The sequence below is a fragment of the Geotrypetes seraphini genome, chromosome 6 (genome assembly GCF_902459505.1).
Source record: "Geotrypetes seraphini chromosome 6, aGeoSer1.1, whole genome shotgun sequence".
Classification (NCBI taxonomy): domain Eukaryota; kingdom Metazoa; phylum Chordata; class Amphibia; order Gymnophiona; family Dermophiidae; genus Geotrypetes; species Geotrypetes seraphini.
Window position 1 is genome coordinate 226,136,167 of NC_047089.1, and position 17,908 is coordinate 226,154,074.

Below are 17,908 nucleotides of genomic sequence, written 5' to 3' on the forward strand. Positions count from 1 at the left end.
CGCTGAGACTTTGATTTTCACTTTTTTAATTTCTTGATTGACCTACACAGGCAATTGTTTGTCATTTATTTTTATGCGGTTTGCTTCATACCTTATTTACCATGGACCCCTGAGGAAGGTGTGTTGTCCGAAACACGGACCGTGTCGGGTCCTTTGGTCGGTAATAAGGTTGTATATTACTGCATTTTAATTTTGGAACAATAAATTTTGCCTGCATCTTGTACATAGCCTGCAGTTTTTGTTTGGTTTTTCCTTGAAGTGTGATAACTGAAATTGTGGGGATGACTGGCATAATGCAGGCGCCAGTCTTTCCCCTTCTTTTACTAAGCTGCAGTAAAGGTTTCTTTTTTTTTCCCAAATTTTCTATACCATTCTCTCAGGAGAGCTCAGAATGGTTTACATGAATTTATTCAGGTATTTAAGCATTTTTCCCTGCCTGTCCTGGTGGGCTCACAATCTAGCTAATGTACCTGGGGCAATGGGGGGATTAAGTGACTTGCCCACTGCACCACTCTAGAAATCATAATGTAGTAAAAGTGAGCCAAGTGTAGGACAATCAAGCCATTATGACATCACTAATGAGGTTGGCTCTCAGGCATTGGTGGAATGAGGCATTATGACATCACAATACAAGCTCTGGTTACCAGAGACAGAAACGTTTCACACTATTTATTTATTCAGTTTTCAATACTGTTCTCCCAGGGGAGCTCAGAACAATTTACATGAATTTATTCAGGTGCTCAAGCATTTTTCTCTGCCTGTCCTGGTGGGCTCACAATCTATCTAATGTACCTGGGGCAATGGGGGGATTAAGTGACTTGCTCAGGGTCACAAGGAGCAGCGCAGGTTTGAAGAACCCACAACCCCTGGGTACTGAGACTGCAGTTTTAACCAGTGCGCCACACTCTACCGTGACTTGGAGTTCTAAATGCGTCGATGCTCACAGAATTTCTATGAGCGTAGGAGCAGCATTGGAGCATTTAGCGCTCCGGGCCACGGAAGAAACCTCTATCACGGCTCAAAAAAAAAGAGAGCCCTTATTGCTACTTCAATTGCAGCAATATCTTACATTAGAAAAACTAAAAATAGTCTCGGATTCCACTTGCAGCAAGCCCAGAAAAATGCAACGGGGCTGCAATTACACTGAAGTTCATCTTGTATGATATAAATTGAATCCCCAACAATTTACCTTGTAAAAGGTTTTAAATTGTCGGGTTTGGTTTGACTGAGGTTTATTTTTATCCCTGCTTTCCCCTTGTTTTAAAGAATCAATAGTAATAATTAACGACATTGCTTTTCAGCTAGTAATTTTTGCTGTCAGGTCTCCCTGCTGTGAAATCCGTTTTTGTGTGTTTAATTTCATAGTTTAATCAGTAAGCACACAAAAGTAAATCAGAGAGTAGAAGTTTTGACTTTTTTTGACTAAATGACTACAAAGGTGCAATTAAAGAGCTAAAAAAGAAAAGTTAATAAAATGTCAAGTCATTTTTTTTACAGGTATTTTGCAAACTGTAAAATGATCTTTAGAGAAATTTGAAATTTCCTAAGACTTAGAGCTTGCCATCATATCTGAACCTAATAAGATGTTCCACTGGAGCATCAGCCCGTGGCACTTAGGCCCATATGCTCAAAACGCTGTGCTTTTAACGACTGTCACTAAACCAGTTTTAACCCGTTTAGCATTGAAGTATTTAGAAACATAACATAGAAACATAGAAATTGACGGCAGATAAGGGCCACGGCCCATCCAGTCTGCCCACCCTAATGACCCTCCCCTGCCTTTACCCTGCAAATAGATCCCACGTGTCGATCCCATTTGGCCTTAAAATCAGGCACGCTGCTGGCCTCAATCAGGCTAGCAATGCTCAAAATGGCTAATCGTGGTCTTTTCCGTGGTTTCTAGCAGTCTCTGATAATTGCTTGAAAATAGATTATAACAAACTCCTCAGTATTAAAAAGAGCACACCGATCGATGCCCAGATGATGCAAAAAGTGAAGCACTGGTTTTTATCATTCCAAAATCTCCGACAGGTGTGGAGGTGTCAGTAGTCTTTAAAAAAAAAAGCCAGCTTTTTTTTTTTAATGGGCACAAAAGTTGTGCATGCCTTGTCACCAGGATCTACAGATTCAAGTTTCAAGTTTATTTCATTATTTGATTAAACGCCTATCCAAAATACTAAGCGTTGTACAATAATAATTAAAACATTAACAAAAGTACACAGAGACTAACATCTTAACATACTTCGGGGGTTTTTTTTTTGTTTGTTTGTTTGTTTGTTTTTGTTAATCTACAAGAACACAATAGGAAAAAGGGGGGGGGGGAGAACTACAATATTTATTAAGAAAAGATACAGCAAAGGAAAGAACAATGGGAGGGGAAATCAAGAGTTTCTGGACTTGAAACGAATAGTCAATTGTAGGCATCTTTAAAAAAGAAACATTTTAGACTATTTTTAAATTTCTGTAAATTGTGTTCAGATTGTATATATATAGGAAGAGAATTCCAAATCGTGGGGGCAGTTACTGAAAAGATTGTATTACGTCGAGTACCTATTATTTTTAAGGATGGGATATTAAGAGTATGCTGTGAGGTGGATCTTAGAGCTCTCGGAGGGTCATGTGGAATAAGAAGTCTATCAATAAATGCTGGGACATGTGTTTGTATTGTTTTGAAAGTTAGAAGTGCTATTTTAAATGTTATTCTGACCTCTGGTTCCGCAGGCGTCCCCCTGTCTCCGGCAGCTCCCTCCTGTTTTAGCGGCTGGCGGTGTCGGCCGTCCCGACGGTGTGTACGATAGCATGGCACGCTTTGTGGGAATTCGCCTCATTTGTGCTTGTTTGGGGCTTGTTCCGTGCTGCGGACAGCGCTGTGCGCATGCTGTGGGGTTCACATCGGCGTGTGGCCATCGGGTTTTGTGGTGCAGGGTATAGATGCCTCTCTCCCGGCCGCCTTTGTGATGGATCCCGGAGTGCTGGGGGCTGGAGTGGGGGGTGTTCGTTGTGCGCTGCCTGTTTCTTTGCGGGGTTGCCGGGGAGGGGGTGCCGGGTCGCCGTCTTGCGTGCCTCGAGGGCAGCTGTTCGGCCTTGTGGTGCGAGCGCTGAGGAGGTGGGGCGGATTTTGGATCCCCTTTCATGTGTCTCAAACAACAACAAAAATGTTGCTCTTGCACATGGGCGCTGCTCTTACGTGTGGGCTTCGGGTCTGTGCGGCGGGAGTCGGGGTCTTTCCGTTGGAGGGCGGTTGCCTTGGAGGCAGGTGGGGGAGTTAGCACTGGTGGCTCGGTGCTCTAGGGCCTTGTTCCCCCTTCTCTATGGGCTTGCCTTTGGACTCCTGGTGAGTCGGCTCCTTCAACTTGTTTTTCCTTATTTCCTGGGGCAGGGGGCAGGCTGGGGGGGGGCTTGGCCTGGAGGTGGGGATGACAGTAGGGGCTGAGGCCATGGCGGGTGTTCAATCGGGTGTGGGTGCTTTGGGAGTGGGTCTGGGGCGCTCCTGGACAATTGCTGCTTTTCTTTTGGTTTTGTTTCAGGTCTGGCGATGGCAGTCTCAGGGGTTCATCTCTTCTTCGCTGGTGGTCTGTGGACAGAATATCAGATCTTTTGGTGCCAGTGTGAGACGGGGTCAGCGGGCTTGGTGGTTGCTCCGAATGGCGCCACTGCCTCACAGGTTCCTCTTTGCTTCGCTGCTGAGCAACGGCTAGGACTGTCAGTGCCGGTGGTGACTGTGACCCTGGACGACACGGATTACAGCGGGAGTCAGCAGACGCATTGGTTGCTGCGAAAGGCGCCATTCTTTCTTCCGGTCTGGTTTTGGGATCGATGAGAGACTGGTGGTTACTTCGAGGGCGCCACTGCTTCGGTGGCATGCCCTTTTGCCAGCTGTCTGCAGGACATGGAGTTGTTTTGTGGCAGCGAAATGTGGCTTGGTTGGTGGCCTGGCTTCCCCTTGGGGGATTGGGCTGATCTGGTGCTGTGGCCCCCCCGGGGGGGCAGGACCGGGTGGTTCTGTGGTCTCTCTGGGGGGGCGGTGCTAGACGGTTCTGTGGACTCCCCGGGGGGGCAGGACCGAGGTGGTTCTGTGGACTCCCCAGGGGGGCAGGACCGAGGTGGTTCTGTGGACTCCCCAGGGGGATAGGACCGGGGTGGTTCTGTGGACTCCCCGGGGAGGCAGGACCGGGGGTGATTCTGTGGACTCCCCGGGGGTTGCAGGACTGAGGTGGTTCTGTGGCCTCCCTGGGGGGCAGGATTGGGGTGGTTCTGTGGTTCCTCGGAGGTTGCAGGACTGAGGTGGTTCTGCGGACTCCCTGGGGGTGACAGGTCCAGGGTGGGGTTCGGCGAACTCCCTGAAGGGAGGACCAGGATGGTTCTGTGGACTCCCCAGGGCCGGGGCCTGTAGGGACCTCCTGAGGGGGTGTGACTGGGGTGGTTGGGGACACCCATATGGGGGCAGGACCTGGGGTAGTTCTGGGGACTCCTGATGGGGCGGGACCGGGGGTGGTTCTGTTAACTCCTGGAGGAGAGGGCCCGGGCAATGGTTCTGTGGACTCCCTGGATGGGCTAGTGCTGGCGTGGTTTGGATGGTGTCCTTGGGGCTAGCTGGGGGAGGTTCTTTGGTATCCAAGGATGGGGTGGGCCTGAGGAGGTTCTGGTGATCTCCTTAGAGCACGTTTAGGAATGGGTATGGTTCAGGGACCTCCTAGGGAGGACTAGGTCAGTCTGGGGGTTTTCCAGTGCGGGAAGGGTGGTGCTGGTTGCATGCCGCTGGAGAGGTGCGTGGCGACGGCCTGAGTTCCATGGATTTGCGGTGCCCTACCCCTGGGGCGAGGGGCGGTGATGGCTGGTTGGTGCTGGTTCATGGGGGGTGCTGCGGTGCGGGGGGCTGAGGGGCCCTGGTTCCGATGCTGAAGGACTTTATTCCCCTGCCCTGCATGTGGGGCTGTTTCGGGGTGCATCGGTGGCGGGTTGTGGTAGGACTAGGTGGTTTGGTGGTTTCTTGGGGGTGGGGGTCCAGATGGTGCGTGTGCTCGTTGATGGCTGGTGGGTGTTGCAGAGTTGCTATCATGGTTCCTCCGGTGCTTGGCTCCTGTTTGGGTTTTTTCATACTTCCGACCGTGCGTTGACTTGCGGTTGGTCTGGTGGTGGCAGGAGTGGGTGGTCCTGGTTCTTTGGGGCATGGGCTGTATGGGGCCTGCGTGATATGGGGTGCGGTCCAGGCACCTCGGTCTGCGACCCTTTCTCTTCCCCCTCCTCCTTTGGCTGGCTTGCCGCTGTACGTGGCACTGTTCTTGGGTCATTTTGGGTAGGCAGGGCTAGGGTGGACCTGCAGTATCTCGCATTAGCTCTAGGTATATCTGCTAGTTCCCTGGTGGTGGGTCCAGTCCTGAGTTTATGGACACCCCCTTTTGGATCAGGGGTTTTAATCGGTGGCACCGTCGGGTTGGAATAGGGTTGTTTGGTGCATGCCCTGGTGGGGCTGTGTTGGGGGGAGGCGCATTTTGGCTTTGGCTAGTCGCTGACGGTTCCTTCGGGGACTTCTTGGGGCACGACTTGTTTGCTGGATTTGGGGCCGGATGCGGCCGTGGTATTCCTTGTCGCCCCTCTGGTGTATAGGTGCGGGATGGGCTTGGGGTCTTAGTCCTGGTTCTTCGGGTTATTCTGGCGCCTTGTTGGCGTAGTTGTGATCGGTCGGATCGGCCGGATCGGCCCTCTTTGTGCTTGGTGCCAGTGAGGGTGTGCCTGGGTGTGGGACGGCCGCGCTCTGTGGGGGGATTGCTCTGCGGTTGTGTTCAGTGGTGCCTTCCCTCCAGTTCTTCCCAGCTGCTATGCTGGGCGGTTGGTGCCTTGGGTTACAGTCTGGAGATTCAGGGGCAAGGGGGCTGTTCTGGTGGTGTCCAGGGCTGTCGACTTGGTTTGTCTCGCTTGGGCTTTGTAGACTGGTCAGGGGGTTCCTCCGATGGGGAGGTGTGGGGCAGGCAGGGTGCCCTTGCTGTCCTGGTAGCGGGGTGGGTTCGGCAGGGTTTGGGTCTTGTCCGTGGGGGTCCGATGCTGGGTTTCGGCCCGCTCTCTGGGTGGGTCCTGGGGGCTTTGGAGTTGGGCTTGGAGGTCAGCTGGCCGGGAGTTGGGGTCTTGCTGAGCTTCTGCTTTGTTGATGCCTTGTGATGGGATAGCAGGGTGTTCCATTCTTCTGGTGGTGGGGCAGGTTTGTCTGTCAGGGGTCGTGTGTTCCGCTGAGGATTTCCCCAGAGTGTGGATAGGTTTGGGGCCACAAGTGGTGCGAGTCGTCCGCATTTCCTGGAAGGTTTTTCGGGGGTGCAGGCTCATCGGTGTGCGAGTGGAAGGGCGCTGATTTGTGGCGGTTCCAGTGTGGGGTGTTACTGCTGGCCTTGTCCTGGGGGTAGGGGATGGTTCTGGCTATTCTTCGGCCATTCTTGTGGTCTTTATTCCTTCGGGCCCCTGGGCTTTGTGGGGTTCAGCCCAGGATTCAGTGGCGGTCCTGGGTGGTGGTCTACCGGTATTATGCTCGAGTTTGATGGTTCCGGTTGGGTGGGCATGCTTGCCGTTGATGGTGTCCTTGGCAGTGCCCCTCTGGGGGGTGCTGGCCTTGTGGTTGCTTAGTCGCGGGGCTGGGGGGGCTTTTCAATACCTCACTTTCCTGGGGGGCCGCAGCTTTGTTTTTGGGTGGGGGGCCTGTAGTTTACAGGCCTGTGGCGGTGATCCCGAGCTACAAGCTTTGGCTCATCAGAAGATGAGCGGTTATGTGGTAGTGTGATCAGCTGAGGGATGACGTCATGGGTCATGTGACCCGGCAGGGGGGGCATGGAGGTACGTGCCTTACCCCCGCAGGCTCATCCGGGGGAAGTGAGCTCAGAGGAGCTCAAGGGCTTTTAGCCACGTGTCACGAAAAAGGGGCATGGAGGTCCATGCCACCCCCTAGACTCTTGCTTCATGGCGGGGTCAGGTGGAATTTAATTTAGATTTGTCAAAATTGCAATGTTTTGTAGCTCGGGAGGTGACGCAATTGAATTGCTTATTTACTTCTTGTCCCAATAAACAAAGTTGCGGCCTGGTTATGACCATCAATAAGAGTCTGTGGTTATTTAAGATTGTCATTATTGTGGAGGTTATAAGGCATCTGATAAACAGGAAAGCGTTGAGATTTGGTGTACATAAAGGTAAGAGGGTGATGGGTGAGGTGGGGCAACAACTGGGCCATTCCAGATCCATACGTTATAAGAAGTCTGTCAATAAATGCTGGGACATGTGTTTACATTGTTTTGAAAGTTAGAAGTGCTATTTTAAATGTTATTCTATATATCAGTGATTCCCAACCCTGTCCTGGGGGAACACCAGGCCAATCGGGTTTTCAGGCTAGCCCTAATGAATATGCATGAGAGAGATTTGCATATGATGGAAGTGATAGGCATGCAAATTTGCTTCATGCATATTCATTAGGGCTAGCCTGAAAACCCAATTGGCCTGGTGTTCCTCCAGGACAGGGTTGGGAACCACTGCAATATATGACGGGTAACCAGTGGGCTTTTTGTAGAAGAGGAGTGACATGATCATATTTATTTGAACCTGATATAAGTTTGATAGCTGTATTTTGAATCAATTGTAAACGTTTTATATCCTTTAGTTTTATCCCTTTCAGTAGAGAATTACAGTAATCCAATTTGGATATCACAAGGGAGTGAATTAATGTAGTCAGGGATTTGGCATCGAGAAGGGGGGCCAAAGATCTAATCATCCTTAATTTATAAAAACAGTTTTTAACTAGAGCACTAATTTGTGAGCGAAATGTGAGTTTATGGTCGATTAGCACACCTAAAATTTTTATAGTAGTGGTTGGTTTAAGTGGAGTGTTATCGATTGAGATAGGAGCAGTTAAATGTAGCCCTTCTTTCCATGAGAATAGCATGATGTTAGTTTTAGTAATGCTTAGAGAAAGCATATTTGTATTTAACTAGTCATGAATAATGGGGTCTATGTTGTGTAATAGTTCAGTAGTTGGGACCTACAGGCATTGGTTCCACAGGAAGCCTGCAGAGGTCAACAACACTGGAGGCGGTGGTACTGGCCAAGGCCTTTGGAATAGAATGTTTGCTGAGCCTGGAGTGAAACCTCTGGATCGAGGACAATTTTCAGGACAGGCATCGATATTTACAATTTGTCTCAAACTTTTACTTTGACTTGTTCTGAGAGTTTTTATTTTCGAGGTTGAAAGGGTAGGCCATACTACAGCTAGTTAAGACTCTAAACTTCGCAGTGTATGACAATGGACCAAGTATTGGAAGAAGTGGAAAATAAAGTAAGACTGAACCAGATATTGCACAATTCGATCTCAGACTCAGAAAATTAAGAGACTATTCCAAACATGAAATCTCTTGAAACTGCTTTACTTAAGGATAATCAGCTTTTGAAAGCTAAAGTCGAACCTTTGGGAAAATGCAGTTCGAAATTCTAATTTGAAAGTGATTAATTTTCCCATACTTCCCCCTCCGTATTCGCAGCTATTTTAAGCCCTGAAAGCCCCCCCACCCCCTTAAGCCTTACCTGGTGGTCTAGTGGGTTTTCAGGCAGGAGCGATCTTCCCACGCTCCTGCCCCGTGCAGATCGCTCACAGGAAATGGCTGCCTTGAGCTTCAAGCCATTTCCTGTGAGCGATCTGCAGGGGCAGGAGCGTGGGAAGATCGCTCCTGCCCCAAAAACCCGCTAGACCACCAGGTAAGGCTTAAGGGGGGGCTTACAGGGCTTAAAACAGCCCAAAAAATGAAAAAGATTTTTTGTTTTAAAACCACGAATAATCGAATCCGTAGATACAGAAACCACGAATAGAGAGGGGGGAAGCGTACTGCTATTTGTAACGCCGCTGTATCGAATTTATAGCAAATGTAACTACTCTGAACATATAACCTAGCTGCCAAAATAACTTCACCGTATATTTATTGTCTGGAATGTAAAGGTAACTTGACCGAATATTTATCGTCTAAAATGTAAATGTAACATTAACGAAATTGTAACTTCGCTGTAAATGTACAGTCTCTTCACCTGTTAACCACATAGAACTTCCATGGTAATGCGGTATACAAGAATAAAGTTATTAAAGTTATTATATCTCCAATGGAACTGTTTTTGGAAAATTATTTGAAAGAAATCTTGAAAGCTTCTGTTCATTCTACACCTCCTAGTGTTAAGATTTATTATACAGTATATTGTCTCAAAGAACTGACGAAGGTCCTCCTCAGTTGGAACTATTCAATCATTGGTCCCATTGGATTTTTTTGCTTTGTTAGAAACTTCTGATTCAAAAATAGCTCAACCAGCTACACTGTTGATTACCTTTACATTGGTATCAGATAAGGAATGGCCCCTGCATTTATTTTTTAGGCTTTAGGAAAAGACTTTTATGAACTGTAAGAGCCTAATGCATCCAGATGCTTCTAAAAATCTCAGTGGAAAAGATGCCAATTTCTTCTTTTATGGCCCGCTGTTCAGCAAATAGGATCTTTATTGTTTTTAAAGATCCCTTGGAAGTGTTTGATAAAATATAGGTTTCATAAATATACATATATATATATATATATATATTTTTTTTTTTTTTTAAATCTTCACCGACTTTATATCTACTAGAGCAATGTCTCTCAAACATTTTTTAGCTCCGGCACACTAACCCCCTCTTCCACAAAACCGTGCTAGAGGCTGCCGCGCGGTACCAGCCCCAAAGTCCATAGAGATTTAAAGTGCTTCGGGGCTGTTGCCACATGGCAGCCATTAGCGTGGCTTTGTAGAAGAGGGGGGTAAATGGTGCAAATGGTTTTTGCGGCACATTATATTTGGAAATTATAAAATTGCAATACCAATAAAAATTAAATTTGAGAATTATTTATTTATTTAAAGCTCTTTAAGCTATGTATGGGTAATTATAACAACAGTGAAACTAAAGTAAATAGAATAGAATTGCTAATCAATCCAATGGATGAGCTTGTTTTTGAGCGCAAATTAACTTACAATGTGGCTTGATAGTCGACAAGCAAACACGCATTTCATCATCCACCATCTTCAGTTGTTCTCTTTTTTTCAATCTAATTTCTGTCAAAGCTGAAAAATCCAAGTTTGCAAAGATAAGAAGATCCAAAACAACCAAGCCTCGATTGCTTTGTTGCTCAAGTTAGGATAACTACTGCATAAAAAAATAAAACTAAAATTACTTTCCGTTAGTTTTCAAGGACCAATCACGTCAAAGAATGATGCTTGTCTGGGTGGTTATATCCTTACGCACACAGACGCTCATAACTTATGTATACTTATGGAGGGAATTTTAAAGTAAAATTCTGGAATCTCTCGTGGCACATCTGGAGGCTCTTTGGGGCACACCTCTGTGCCCCGGCACACAGTTTGAGAGACACTGTACTATAAATAATAATAAACAACTTTATTTTTGTATCTCGCCATACCAATGAGTTCTAGGTGGTTCACATCAAGAGAAGCTGAACAGTCAGCGAATCATATAAATACGTGCATATACATATCATAAATACAGTAATAAACGATCAAGATAAGAATTTATCAAACAAATAGGTTTTCAATACTTTTCTAAAAGAACGATAAGATTGAGCTTGAGAAATTAGAGTAATCCACCAGGTGTTCATTTTACTAGCCTGGAATGCAAAAGTTTGATCAAAAAATCTTGTGTAACGACACGATTTGGGTGATGGAAACACAAACCAGTAAGATTTGCGTGTATTTATGTTCACTCTATGAAATTCAAAATGAGATACAGGATAAGCTGGGGCTAAACCAAATAATACTTTAAAACAGATACAACCAAATTTAAACAGAACTCTTGCCTCGAATGGCAGCCAGTGAAGTTGTCTATAATAAGAACTAACGTGGTCGTATTTTTTTAGACCAAAGATCAAGCGAACTGCTGAGTTTTGCATTATTCTTAATCTGTTAAGAATTTTTTTATGAGATCCCAAATAAATTATATTACAAGAGTCCAGGACGCCCCCACCCGGAATACTGCGTCCAACACTGGTCGTCGTACATGAAAAAGGACATAGTACTAATCGAAAGGGTCCAGAGAAGAGCGACAAAAATGGTTAAGGGACTGGAGGAGTTGCCATACAGTGAGAGGCTAGAGAAACTGGGCCTCTTCTCCCTTGAAAAGAGGAGACTGAGAGGGGACATGATCAAAACATTCAAGATAATGAAGGGAATAGACTTAGTAGAGAAAGAGAGATTGTTCACCCTCTCCAAGGTAGAGAGAACGAGAGGGCACTCTCTAAAGTTAAAAGGGGATAGATTCCATACAAATGTAAGGAAGTTCTTCTTCACCCAGAGAGTGGTAGAAATCTGGAACGCTCTTCTGGAGGCTGTTATAGGGGACAGCACCCTCCAGGGATTCAAGACAAGGTTAGACCAGTTCCTGCTGAACCAGAACGTATGCAGGTAAGCCTAGACTCAATTAGGACACTGGTCTTTGACCTAAGGGTCGCCTCATGAGCCGACTGCTGGGCACGATGGACCACTGGTCTGACCCAGCAGCGGCAATTCTTATGTTCTTATGACAGGACTAAAGGAATTATGAAGGGAAGCAACAGCTGTACAGTCCTAAGGAAGTATTGTTTCTCACTAGGATTTCAGTGCTAGTTACTTTTCCTTTTTTTTTTCCTTTACTTTTTGCTATTATCCTTTGATTTAGGGCACTTGGACATTGAGGACTTCAAGCAGATTATTTCCTGAATTGTTAGACAAGCTAAAATCGATAGGATTAGGAGACATTCTAACTACATGGATTGGGGATTGGCTGAGCGGCAGACTTCAGAAGGTGGTGGTGAACGGTACCCCATCCGAAGCGTCGGACGTGATCAGTGGAGTGCCGCAGGGATTGGTCCTGGGCCCGATTCTATTCAACTTATTCATAAGAGATATGACGCAAGGACTTAGAGGAAGGGTATCACTGTTCGCCGACGACGCCAAACTTTGCAACATAGTAGGCAGATGCTTATTACCTGATAATATGACACACGACCTACTGCTGCTGGAACAATGGTCTAATACTTGGCAGCTAGCCTTCAATGCTAAAAAATGCAAGATAATGCACCTGAGTAAGAGAAAACCGCGTAGAACTTATGTACTAAATGGTGAGACCTTGGTTAGGACCACGGAGGAACGCGATCTAGGAGTGATCATTAGCGAGGATATGAAAGTTGCCAATCAAGTGGAGAAGGCTTCCTCCAGGGCAAGACAAATGATGGGGTGTATCCGCAGAGGTTTCGTCAGCAGGAGACCTGAAGTTATAATGCCGTTGTACAGAGCCATGATGAGGCCTCACTTGGAGTACTGTGTTCAGTTTTGGAGCCCACACTACCGAAAGGACGTGCTGAGGATCGAGTCAGCGAACGGCCACCAGGATGGTCATGGGGCTCAAGGATCTCACGTATGAAGAAAGACTAAAGAAATTGCGACTGTACTCATTCGAGGAAAGAAGAGAACGGTGAGATATGATTTGAAACGTATAAATACATCATGGGACGCATCAAGTCAGAAGATGATATCTTCTGGCTCATGGGATCCTCGACCACCAGAGGGCATCCGTTGAAAATCAGGGGAGGGAAGTTTCATGGCGACTCCAGGAAGTACTTCTTCACCGAAAGAGTGGTAGATCATTGGAACAGACTCCCACTCCAGGTGATAAAGGCCAGCAGCGTGATGGATTTTAAGAAAAAATGGGATACTCTTGTGGGATCTTTAAGGGAGTAAATTCAGGGGGGGGGGATACTTGGAATGGGCAGACTTGGTGGGCTATAGCCCTTTTCTGCCGCTTTTTTCTATGTTTCTATGTTTCTATACTTGATTTTGATGAACACGTGGAAGGCCATTTTTGAGAGGATGTCTCAGTCCAACTTTGGACGCTTCCCGCAAAATGTCCAAATTCGGAGATAGAGAAACAGCCATTTATGAATGGGACATCCAAATAAAGATAGAACAGCTGTTCTAACTTGCTTGGAAAGAAATCCATGTCGTGGTGATGAACATCACACTACTTGGATAACTTGTAGCTCTACCTTGGCTCCGTCTCTGGATCGTCCCAGTACTATGTTGACAGCACTGAAGTGGGTCAGACATGATATTCTGTCCTCTCTATTGCAAACCAGAGCTGTGGTGAAGGTGCGACTTGTGGTTTTTTTGGACTGTAGAATCATCTACATTCTTAAGTTTCATAATTGATTTGGGAGAGATTCTACAGATGGCTAATGACTGCTTCTTTAAAGGTGGCCCGTGTTGATAACTTCCTCTCTTAGTGTGATATTGCCTTAGCATCATTAATATGCATTATTTTTATTATTATTTTGGAACTCAGCATGATATTCAAGCATAAGCTTGAAAAAGAAATCAGAACAAGACATAAATATACAGGGAAACCCCTTAATACAGGAAATAAATATCATTCATTAGTCTACAATGTTGCTGGAGTCAAGCGGGAAACATACATATATTAACCCCCCCCCAAAAAAAAAACAACCTAACTCCACATCAGATGACTCCTATACAGCCAGATTATGTGATAACCAAAGGGAACTATCGGACTTCCCTCCCAAGGCACCAAAAATTTCAACAATTGCTTGGGTTCAAGAAATAAATCACCACCATTAAATTTTACATGACATTTAACAGGAAATTTTAACAAGTAAGATGCCTTGGGCGGAATCCCAAAAAAGTCCTTACAGCGCCTTGGGGTCATCAAAGAAAAATCAGGAAAAAATATAAACATTAGAACCCAGAAATTGTTCTTACATATATCCAAAGTAATTGCATAACCCTAAATTTCAGTCCAGTTTCAGGACAAAAGATTCCTAACAGGGTGGATGCAGACACCCTGTATGTCCACCTGGGCCTGGATAACAACAGACTTCTCCAGAAATACCTTCACAGTTTAATATATGGGCAAGTCCAGTCCAACATCTTGATGGCTTCCCATATGGTGTCACAGTTGACTACCGCTGGTTTCTAAAATCCACTGAGGGTGGAGCCATGCTGATCCAACTCAGCAGCTCCAGAAGCCGTTGCAGTATCAAACCTTGATTCCCGATATCCTGTCCCCTGGCCAACGTGGGGGACAACTGGGCATTCCACAAACTGGCTCCCTGCTCAATGAGGCCGATTACTTCTCCTAGACCCCACCACTACACATACAGAAAGGGTGGTAGATCATAAATGCAGAGAACAGTCTCCCGAAAGATGTGGTGGAGACAGAGAACTGTGTTTGAATTCAGGAAAGCATAGGACAGGCACGTGGAATCTCGTAGAAAGAAGAAGAGATAATGGTTGCTGCGGATGGGAAGATTGGATGGGCCATTTGGCCTTTATCTGCCATCATGTTTCTATGTAGTTGCAGAAGTATGTGTAGGCACTATCAGCCTATACATGCATTTATGCTAATATTCTAATCATTTATATGCATAATTTATATACAGAATTGCCCATAGTCCAGTTTTAGTTCACACACTTTAAGCATGTACAGCATAACAGGAGAAAACAAATCCTAGTTCTCACAGGAGTCAGTTTTGACCCTCTTGCTGTGATGGACTAGAGAACGCCAACAAAACACAACAGCATGACTTGTAGAATATGTAGAGGGAACTGGATTCATTCAGTCTGGAAAAAGCGAGACTGACGGCTGACCTGATAGCAGTCTTCAAATTCAAAACGAATGGTAAAGAGGATGATCATTCTTTTTTCCTCTCTCCACTCAGAGCAAGACAGGAAATAATGGGCCTAAATCACAGCAGAGGAGCTTTAGACTAGACATTAAGCTGAAATTTCTAACTGAGAGGGCCATCAAGCACTGGGAACATGTTACCGTGGCGATGCTGAATCTCTATCACTAGAGGATTTTAAGAGCAGTTTAGACCAGCATTTATCTGCGATACAGGTACAGAGGATCCTGTCTGATGCTGATGACTTCCTTTATAACCCTATTATATTCTTTGAAGTTCCTGGCACAACAGAATAATATTGTGTATTGTTATATCTTTGCAAGTTAAATGGTTATGAACTTAGAACTGTAATTCTAAGAGCATATCACTAGGCAGAATATAAAAGAAATGAAATAATGGGACTTTATTTGCATAACTCCATTCAAATCTGACTTGCAAATGTAAATACGAGGATTTAAGTCACCTGAGCCTCACTCACCCACTTACCATCACTGGGTTTATTAGGGTAATCGTGTCTTAATTGATAACATGGCTGTTAGTTTTCACAGTACCAGAAAGTACTTTGTCAATACCAACCATCGTTGGATCACCGTATACAGCTGTAAACAGCCAAATAGCTTATTTGAAGTATCAAGAGGTGAGCATTCAGGCCCTGATTCTGCAAAATGCATCTAAAATTAGGCGCTGTTTAGGTGCCTAAGGGCTCATTCTATGAAGCCGCGTTAGCGGCTTTATCGCACTGCGACTTTTTATCTTGCGCTAACCCCCCACGCTACCTGAAAAACTACAACCTGCTCAAGAGGAGGCGGTAGCGGCTAGCGCATTAGCGCGTGTAAAGCCGCTAACGCGGCTTCGTAAAAGGAGCCCTAAGTTAGGCATCCTTTGTGGAATTGCAGCAGAGTTCAGCACTGTTTAGGCGTCTAACTTTTTAGGAGTCCTTTAGAAAATCAGGTTTTAGGTGAAATTTAGACATCCAAACAATGTCCTTCGTGTTATAATATTTTATTATGTTATTAGAATGGCGATTTTATGCTGGTTTTCATTATAATTGCAATAGTAGGAGTAGGATCTATAAGCGTCGGGAGCAGCGTGGGCCATTCAGCGCTGCTCCCCACGCTAGAAATGGCTAGCGCAGTTTAATAGAAGAGGTGGTTAGTGTGGGAGTACTAACCTGTAGTGTCTTTGTGGGCTGGTGTCTTTTTAATCATGTGCAGTGCTGTCCCCAGAAGTGCATGCAGGAGTAGAGCACAATTTAAAAAAAATAATAATAAATGCAGCCTCTCTGTTATTGCAGTCGTAACCCTATAAAGTAAATGTATAATTAGAGAAAACATGAATTGCATAATTTAACATGAACTGATATTGTGAAAGAGTCAGGGATTCTCCCTCAATAATAATGATATTATACCACCAGGCATCAGGAGGCACTAATCAGAGAGAGAAGGAACTACAACCCCCAGGATGCCCTGGGATCAGCTTAGGGCTGAGCTACCTGAGGTGGAAGAGCTGCTGAGTCATGGGAGTGGGACCCAGGCAGACATGAGTATATCTTTTCCAGTTTTTCATTCAAGGAGGTCCCAGAGTGCGAGGAGGCTTCCAAATCTAGAGGCTGATACAAGCCTCAAGAAACACTGCCCCGGAGAGTTCTCTAGCTGTGGGTTAAGGGGAACCCTGGGAAGTCTGGAAAGGACTGTTGCAAGGAGCTGACATTGTGAGACTGCTGATTCTTGGCTGGCTGAAGTAAGCCCAACTTATTCTGAGAACTGTGCAATGTGTTCATGGGTCTGGCTGGGACTGTTTATTTGAACAGAGAAACTACTTCTAAGCCTGTGAGGGAACAGGCTCCAAAGAGTGTTTAAATAAAAGCTTTTCCTTATACCTTCCACGAGTGTTTATGCTGTTCTGATTACATGTGTGCAGGGCTCCAGGAAGGTCTGGACTGGACTCTGCTACAAGATATATATATGAGAGAGAGAGAGAGAGACATGCATGAATTATGCAAATATTACAAAATATTGTTAATATTGCAACATTACTTACGGTAAATGTTTCGAGGATGTTTGGTGTGACACACAGTACAGCTCTGTAACCACTAAATCCACACTTCCTCCAACAACAGCTGCAGAACAGAACTAGGACATTTCTCTGTGGAAGTAATCATGATTCTCATGTCATCTGAGTAATAGCCCAAATGTATCAAGGAGTATATAACACTGAAATTCCCATATTATGCCCCAAATCTTTAACTAATCACAAAAAGCATAAGGAAAAACCTTAATAAAGAATAAAGGAAAACATTTTTCTATTCAAAAATAAATCATATACAGTATATTCTGAGTGTATTCATGTAAAAGTGTCAGTACCCACATCTGCATAAGAGCGGCATAGAGATCAGTCCGGGACCATCAACACGCCATTATTGTCCCTTAATTGCTTCTCAAAAGGAAGTTGCTACTATTTTGAAAGAAATGGCACTTACCTGATGTTAAAAGAGCAGCTGAGATTCCGACTGATAGTTGATGAAATATTAAATGGTAATTCTTGTTTTAATTTTCATACGTGCAAATTTTCACCGGTGGTTGCACTTTGGGATAGGCAGAGCGTTTGATAATCGCCTTTTAGAATTTTTTTGACAGCAATGTATGATTTAAAACTTGTTTATATTTCTGAATTGATTGAATTTGCACTCTATCCCTGTTTATAACAGGGACGATTAATGATGTTGTTTAGACATGTCTATGTTATATGCGATAATCGTAAGGAAACAAGATTTTATGTATGTGATATGGAAACTGCATAGTTGTATGCGGCATATAAATTTTTAAATAAATAAATGAGGATTGCACATGATCGGCGGCCGCTTATAAAGTGGCTGTCCAACAACGGCGCCATTTATAGAATCCGGGCCTTAGTGCCAGTAGCATTCTGGGTGGCGCAATTGATACTTGACTACCGTGTTTCCCCAAAAATAAGCCCTAGCATATTTTTTAAGATGCTCCTAATATAAGCCTTACCCCAAAAATAAGCCCTAGTTAAGATCGACTCCCAAAGCCACTCCCCCCCCACGAATGTCCCCAACACTCCCCGACTCCATCCCTGACACTAGTGCTGCTTGATTCGTAGAAAAAATTGGACTTGTCGATTCAGCAACCCCCACCCTGGTGAGACCTGACATATCTCCGCTCCGA

The 17,908-nt window shown here is 45.2% G+C and overlaps 1 long non-coding RNA gene across 1 annotated transcript in view; it reads right to left on the reverse strand.

Annotated features, from left to right (window-relative positions):
• The window catches only part of LOC117361904, a 97,230-nt gene that overhangs the window by 47,718 nt on the left and 31,604 nt on the right, over window positions 1–17,908 (reverse strand). Inside the window, exons 2-3 of the long non-coding RNA XR_004539743.1 lie at window positions 16,761–16,865; window positions 15,892–16,022 (exon numbers count right to left, since the gene is read on the reverse strand). This is a non-coding gene — a long non-coding RNA (uncharacterized LOC117361904). The remainder of the gene's footprint in view (window positions 1–15,891; window positions 16,023–16,760; window positions 16,866–17,908) is intronic.